The sequence below is a fragment of the Poecilia reticulata genome, linkage group LG15 (genome assembly GCF_000633615.1).
Source record: "Poecilia reticulata strain Guanapo linkage group LG15, Guppy_female_1.0+MT, whole genome shotgun sequence".
In the NCBI taxonomy this organism is placed as follows: domain Eukaryota; kingdom Metazoa; phylum Chordata; class Actinopteri; order Cyprinodontiformes; family Poeciliidae; genus Poecilia; species Poecilia reticulata.
In genome coordinates, this window is record NC_024345.1 from 12,285,574 (window position 1) to 12,293,035 (window position 7,462).

Sequence of the window (7,462 nt, forward strand, 5' to 3'; positions counted from 1 at the left end):
TATATATAGCAAAAATGATTAATACATATTCTATCCTTAAACAGGAAAGTTGCGCTCACATTCAAAAAACATTTAATTTCACATAAGACTTCATTCACTTATGCTCACTCAACCACTTAATAGTCGCACGCTGTTTGTTTTTTTACAAATGTCATTATTGAATTTAAAATATTTACTTAAATCCCGTTAGCATCAAGGCATTCAAACTATCAAAATGTCAAACACTTACTATTTAGGAACTCATTTAAGTTTTTTTTATTTTTAAAACGATTTGGTTGCTAGGTTGAATACGTCTGATTACAGATCATAATATGTTGAAAACTGATGCTAATTTTATCTTTAATTAGGAACAGATGCTAAATTTAATGTTTCTGATGATTTCAATGATGATTTCAAAACTTTGAATAAATGTGTCCTATTCTGCTGATCTTCATGGTTGCATTTGTTAGGGGGACACATTAGACCAAAGATGGCGGATCTGCAGTCTGGATATGATGTTGGCATATGGCTTAATGATATTTTCTAATGTCATGTGAATAGCTGCTTTTCCTCTTCATGTAATGCTAAATTAGAGGCACAAATGTTGCTATTATTCAAGTATTTAGGTATGTTTCTAACTAAGATAATTGTACATTAGTTCAAGAAATGTGTGCCATCAAAGTCAAATCATACAAGAAAGTTTTTTTTTAAAATATAATTTTAAATTACTTTAAAAAGTGGGGTGAGAAAAAACAAAAATGTACTTTTATTATTTTCTCATCATACATGTGTCAGTTTTTTTGTGCCTGGATTACTTGAGATTTTCTAGCTGGGACAGAAAATCTCTTATACATTAGGAATGTTTCAAGGAAATTTTGACTTTATTTTGATGAACATCATATCTTAAAATAAAAAGATTTCCAGCAGTTTTGAACAGACATAACTGTAAATCCAAGTGCTTTTAAACACCGAGGGGGAAACCTAGCAGCTAATTTTATCATTGTTGTCCTTGTGAAACACCGAGCATGAGAAGGGTTTTGACATGTTTTTGGATGAAATATAAAAGCTTGCAGATTTAAGACCACTTTTGGTTTATGTTCTCTCTGTTTTTACTTTCAAAGCCAACTCGCTGACTCAGTTTTTTGATTTTTTTTTCTTCTTTTTTTTTTTTCTAGCCCTTGTTACCGTCGCAGCTCAGGAGCAGCCGGATGTTTGTGTGCCATTCATTCTTCCACTTTTACTGCTACATTTGCATTGCCTCGTATTTCTGCAGCTGCCTCGTCTCCCGTTCCATATCCACCTGAAATCACCTTCTTTCACCCCTCTGTTGTTTCACCTCTTTCACTATTCCCTCTTTCCCTTTCTTCCTTTTTACTACAGCCCCCACCTACACACTAAAAGACTATTGGTTTCCTCTTGCCATACTTTTCCCCCACTACACACTAGTATTTCAATCTCAACTCAATTGAGAAGGCTGACCTGCAGACATAAAGAATTGGCTTTAAGGCTTTCAAAATGGAACTAAATCTCCTGCAGGTCACACTGGGGGAAAATAAGCAGCAAATGTAAGTAAGCATGAAATAGTTTTTCATAAATAATCCAAATGACAGGTGGCTTTCTAATGGTACCAGGGGGCTGTAAAAGAATATGTTGGCAATTTCTCCCCTATTAAAGTGAAATAGAAAGCCGAATACATAACGCCGCTGACGGAACAGTTGCATACTAGGGCCCATTGGAGTGGAGATTGAGGACACAGTTGGGTATTAGAGGCAGTTGTAGTTGGAGGTAAGATGGTGGAGTGATTGCCAGACTTACAGTCAAGGTCTTTTCCGCTGTGGGGAAAACGAATGCCCCCTCCTTCAGATCGAATCAATTGGTCAGTAACTGTCCCCTATCCATGAGCGCGTAAAGGCGGCTCTATCCTGTTGCAGGGCGCCGGGGGTTGGATGTGATTTGTGCTTGGGATTTTCAAGTAATCAATGCTACATCTTGCACTAATATGAAATCCAGCGCCGAATGTACAATGTCAAACAGAAATACAAGTAAAGACCTTTTACTGCAACTGGTGTTTTACTGGCAGAAAATATATTAATCTGGATATCTGATGAGTGGAGAAAAAAAAGCTATATTATAAAACACAAAATCCTGGCTCAGCTCTAGTTTCAGTGATTGTAGATTAGTAGAAGTTTTAGTCTTGAAATGTGGAAGTTTGAACCTCATATCCCATGAAGAAACCTTCACTGTTTCTTGTGACGTTCCCATCGGTGTGAAATGGGCTTTCCAACACGTTGCGACATTACAGCTACAAACATGAAATTGTTTTATAGTCTTTACCGGCACAAAGTAGTGGATAAAAAAGTACTTTGGAAAGTGGAGGACATACATGTATAAGAATACGCAGTTTGCCACATTTTTACATACATTAGTGAAAGTAGGTATGATCCTTGAAGGCCTCAGTTTTGTTAAAAGGAGATTGAAGAAGTCTAGAAAGTGAAGTTCACCTCTGAAATAAAGACAACTTGAAGAAGCTAAACTTTTGATCAGATAAAGATAATCGGAACATTCATTCTCAATTCCTTTCAGAATTTCCCCGAACTTAGATTTAATCTTTGTGTCAATTTGTCTTGTCTCTTTACTTAACCAATAAATTAAGTCTATGACATGGTTAGTGGATGAGTTAATCACTGCTAGTTTTTGTGATTACATACAGATGTATTCACTGAATTTACAGAAGAAGTGTGACAATCATGAGATTTAAGATATATTTTCATTATATATTTCTGTCATTACTTTCATAAAGAGTGTCACTTAGGCCCTCTGCTAAACAGAAATAGATTTTTTACACAAATACAAGTAATTTATAGATAATTTACAATTAGAAACAAGCTTCTTGGTTGAATACATATATTTCATGATCTAAATTTTGGACTGAAGTGCAATTAAACATGCCTTTTTTAAAACTCAACTACCTTTACTCTTGCTGTGAATTTGTTGCTGATTCTCAAGTGACATTTAAGGCAGCTCAATCATAAAGATTGCAGCATCTCGGATTTTGTGAAACAAAAAATTTCCTTTATGTTTAACTGGAACGTGACTGAGAAATCAACCTCAGTCACAGATGGCGTTCCTTCTCTGTCACACTGATTTGACTGGACTGTTTGCTGTTAAGCCGGCATATGTGGCTGCTCCTTGTTTTGTGTGCAAGTGTCTGAAAGGAAAGAGTGATTTGAGGTCCCCTTGAGTCAGACTCTGTTATTTATTGCTATTAAATGGTTAATTTTCCTGGGTGCCCTGAGGACTGCAGGGCTGCGTTAAGACGTGAGGAAGATAGAGTTGTCGAGGGGTTACTGTGGATACTTGATGTATTAAGAGTCCAATTTTAAGAGGCCCATTAGGGATTGATGCTGCCCAGTGATCTATCACATTTTTGTTCTGTGTGGGAGAAAAAGATGGAAAGTCCTCAAGGAGTTTTGTTTGACTTTATGATTTGGACGTATTTGACACACCGAAGCTCTACGTACGTGAAGTATGGCATTGTATGTTCATAAACTTCTTTGCATAAGCAGATCTGTTTGGACACTTATTTGTTACTAGGTGTATAAGAGAGTGCATCCAATTCATGACATGAGGTGATGTGCAATATTCGGTTCACAAGAGCGAGACGAGACAAGATTTTAGCTCTGTGGGAAAATGAGGATTTCCTATTTTTGTGCTCAAAAACAAATGAAATCTTTCACACATTACAGATTGTGCTTTTAAAAAAACCTTGATCAGTACAGAACTACATAGTGCTGAAAAATCTCAGTAAATCTTTGAACATGAGATTATGAAATGCAGCGACTTGTTTAAGAAGTGATAAAAAGCTCTGATGTGGCTTTAGCATCGTTAGCTGCTAACGATCATCCAGTTGCCGCATTCTCGCAGTATTTTAGGACTGCAAATTGTCAACAGATTGTCTTCAAATCTGTCTCCCGTTATTCTTTATATAAAGTGTGCAAGATGGTGCCAGATAAATAATTTAAAAGTGGAGGGAGCTTTAGTGCTTCTATAACCCAGTGTTGTAAAACAGATTAACAAGCCATGTGTATTAGTTTTCAAAAAATAGTTTTGTCAACATAACAGGGTAAGTCAAGAACTGCTTCCTTTGTCAAAACAACATAGATACAATATAGCAGATAAATACAAAAACTCTACAGCACCTTATAAAAAAGACAAAAAACAAATGTTTTTGTGTTGTAATAAAATGTGCGATCACAAACTCTCCCGTCAGTCTTCCAGAATCAAATCGAGGACTCATGCGTGTGACTTTTTGACAACAAATTTCAAAGTCACTGTTTGCAGATGTTGCTGCAGAACAAATTTTGTGCTGCACAGAATTGAGGTGATGAATCCATCCATAATCACATAAGAGCCCAATAAAAAAACAAAGAAAAAAACACTGAAGTTTGTTTTCGCGTCAAACGATATAAAACTTCAGAAGTTTAAATGCTGTCCCAAGGCACTGTGTGAATCTAAAATCTCAGACTCACTTTCTTACCCCTGTTTGGCAGCTTTTGCAACTTCTACAAGAGGGAGATGAGCTATGCTAAGCGGCTGACTATGATGGCGCTCTTTTACCGCCCCATGGCACAAAGAGGGAACGGAGAGACAAAATAAACACTCATTACTGTCCATCTCGACGACTGAGAGAGGAAGGGGCAATTATGTCTGAACGTACTTTGCTGTCATGTGCCCCTTTCTCTCGTTACAAAACAAACACAAGGGGTCAGGAAAATTGTGTCAACAGGCAGGATATTAGTGTCAAGTAGGAAATTGCACTTGTTGGTTTTAAACCCGCAAAGAACGTAATTGTGGAGTTTGACAGCCGCGTTCCTGTTTTTGTGTTTGCATGTTCTCACAGTTGATCTTTTCCGTTTTGGAGGATTGATCCCGCCGTGTGTCGGATGGCAGACGCTTTTCTACTGAGCTGAGTGAAAAGCAGGGCGAAAGAGGCAATCAAAGTGCTATTAGTTTTAAATGGTTAGTAATGGGCCCCCATTCACTGTCCAATTTATTGATCTATTGGTAATCAATTGCGGCTCATTTCTAACCTGTGAGCTGAATCTCAATGCATTTTCTGTGTCGTGTGAGAGGGAATGGGTCACAGCAGGGGAAGAACCGGTTCTGGGGTTTTGCATATCAGGATAGAAAACAAGGATCAGGTCTTAACACGTTTCTAAAACATTAAAATCTAGCCTCGGGTCAATTTAATGAAGTTATTATTTACAAAACAAAAGGCAAAGCCAAAATGGAAACCCTGTTCAAGTGCAATGTTGATGATTATTTGATTTAAAAAAAAGAACAGACTTATTTATTTTCAGCTTAGTGGGACTGTTTCTATAAAAGTCCTTTGAACATAATGCATGGAAGACTTCAACAATGAGAGGAAATTATTGCCGCTCATCAATCTGAGACTTTGGGTCAAAAGGCAATTTTCAAACCACCTGACATCTGTCATTCTGCAGAAAAAAAGCTTGTTCACAAGTGGAAAACCACTAAGAAACGGGCTTCCTGGTGAATTCAAACCAGAGTCCTGTCATCCACCGGTCGGAGAAATTGCAAATAGCCCAAGAGCTCAATTTCACACTCTACAAACCTGAGTTTGTGGAGTGTAAAGTTAAAGTTCATGACAGTTAAATTAGAAAAATACTGAAGAAATGTGGATCGTTTGGAAAACTTTCTAGTACAAACCCACCTTTATATGGCAGCAAAACCCCAGGAGAAAAAAAAAATTATTTGTAAAAATGAGACAAGAGAAGAAATTTCAACTCTCTCAAGCACGGTAGTGGTGAGTGATTATGTGGGCTTGATGTGTCGTCACAGAGCCTCAGCTCATCTTTCACTGACTGAATCCACCATGGACTCATATGTAAACTAGTGGGCTTGAGACATGTATGAAACCACCTGTTCCACAACTCAAGGTTGGCTGAAATCAAACCTTCTTCAGGACAATGATCCATAACGATACACTGACATTCTGTGAACTGAGGAATTGTTGTAAAGCAGAGTGGACTGAAGGTATTTCAAAAATTGTGCTTGCAATACCTTCAGTTTCAACAATTTTAGTAAAGGTGAATGTCTTTTCTATCGTATTTAAAACCTTGAGATGAAAACAGTTACATTATTTTTTCCCCTTCAACTATTCACATCACTTACAACAAGTAGAAATGACTCTTGTTTGTGGAGCACAACTTAGTTAATGTCAGATTTATGAAACGGCAGACTCAAAGGCTTTCCGACAGATTGGAGCTCTGTCCTGTGGATGGACTTTGTCTGTTGGCTCATTTGAGTCTGATCAGTTTCTGATGGGTCTAAGGTAACACTTTCCCATCGCTCTCAGGATCTCATCCTTGAGACCAAAAGCTCCTCAATTATGCAGCAACACAGAAAGATCAGCTGTCTGTATGGATGAGGACAAGATAATGTGCTGAGTGTGCGTTACATAAGATTTCTGGGTCAAGGTTCTGGGTTAGTGGGGCCTTTTAAAAAGACAGGGCCCTCCGAAATGGTTCTATTTAATTCTGGTTGGGGTGAACTTTAGGCTATCTTCAGTGAAATATTTGGGTAACAGCTACATCTTAACACTCTCCTCGCTTTCTACTCCTTTTCCTGCTCTCTGGTCCCTTAATTCAGTCAAGGCAAAGTGATTCTTCTTCTCTGGTTTTTGCTGGAGATATTTTTTTCCTGTTGAAAGGCAGATCTCCTTTTGCTCATCCAGTGAAGTGCACACTCACAGCGAGAGATTGGACCAAAGTAAAAAAAAATAAATTGTTGCAATCGGCATTTTAAATGTAACCGTACTCTGAATCTGACAGCACTAAATTGAACTGGATCATAATTTCTTTGAATAAGACTGTTCGGCTGCAGTGAATTAGATGAAATTGGACTTCAACTGGATTTCAAGATGACATTTTGCGCGCTCCGAGATGATGCCTGTTGCAAATCTGTGCTTCACAAAGAAAAAGGAATGGATTTTTGATCACATCAGTTTTTTTAGCTAACTGTGATCATTACTGGGTTGAAACACGGAACCAAGTTGCAAATTCATTCCAAAGATTTGACTTCTCTTAGGTTAGTGGTCACTTTTTTTTTTTTTTTTTAGAATTATTGGTGTTCAGGCAAATTTAATAAGCTCAAATAATGATGTTGGAGATTAGAAATTGAAAATCAGCCACTGACTACGTTAGAAACGACCGTGGCTGATGAAACAACAAATGACCTCCCGTGAGCCTCTGTTTTAATCGAAGGTTGCTAAAGAAACATGCCGGAGTTTATCCTTCAATTTTTAATTTAATTTTATTTTTTTAAGTCCAGCAGTCTCACATTAAAGTGTACATTTTTGTGGTATTTAAAATCAACGTCCTGGCATCCAACCATTGTGTGGTAAGATTGAAATCCTTGGTCATTGTTCAGCTTTGTTCGTCACAGTTCACAATGTTTTTAG